At 39.0% G+C, this 600-nt stretch overlaps 1 non-coding gene across 1 annotated transcript; it reads left to right on the top strand.

The window, feature by feature from the left end:
* Window positions 1-275: 275 nt before the first annotated feature.
* Window positions 276-377, top strand: LOC125931122 (U6 spliceosomal RNA). Its single transcript, XR_007460378.1, has one exon. It is a non-coding gene; the product is annotated as a U6 spliceosomal RNA (small nuclear RNA).
* Window positions 378-600: the final 223 nt, after the last annotated feature.

The following is a 600-nucleotide window of genomic DNA, read 5'->3' as shown; positions in this document are numbered from 1 at the left end:
TCTCTAATTCAGGTGATATTAAATAGGATGGAATGTTGTTAGAGCCTCCATTCAGTGATTTTAATAATTATGAAATACTCCATTTGGGGGGAGTACTAGTAACAAGAGCAGAGGAAAATAGCTGGCAAATTCTGTCATCAATATAATACAGTAAATTGAAAACTTCCTTTCATCTGATGTCACAAACTGCATGTTAAAATGGACCTCAGTGGAAAACATTCAAGGGCCAAGTCGTAGTTTAAAAGTATCTGTTTACTGATGTTTAAAGGTGGCCTGTGCTCGCTTTGGCAGCATATTTACTAAAAATGGAAAGATACCAATTAGCGTGGCCCCTGCACAAGTGTGACATGCAAATTCGTAAAGCATTCTATATTTTTAAAAAAATGTTTATTTATTGGGAGAAAGCGGGGGGGGTATGGGAGAGGGAGAAAGTGGGGGGGGGGGGGGAAGAATCCCAAGTAGGCTCCACACTGACTGTGCAGAGCTCATGAACCTGAGCTGAAATCAATAGGTGGAGGTTTAACCAACTGAGCCACCCAGGTGCCTCATCCACATTTTTAAACTGGAATTTAAATAAAAACTTAAAAAAAATAAAAGAAA

This window comes from Panthera uncia, chromosome A2, assembly GCF_023721935.1.
Source record: "Panthera uncia isolate 11264 chromosome A2, Puncia_PCG_1.0, whole genome shotgun sequence".
In the NCBI taxonomy this organism is placed as follows: domain Eukaryota; kingdom Metazoa; phylum Chordata; class Mammalia; order Carnivora; family Felidae; genus Panthera; species Panthera uncia.
This window is presented reverse-complemented; position numbering and strand designations above follow the sequence as displayed.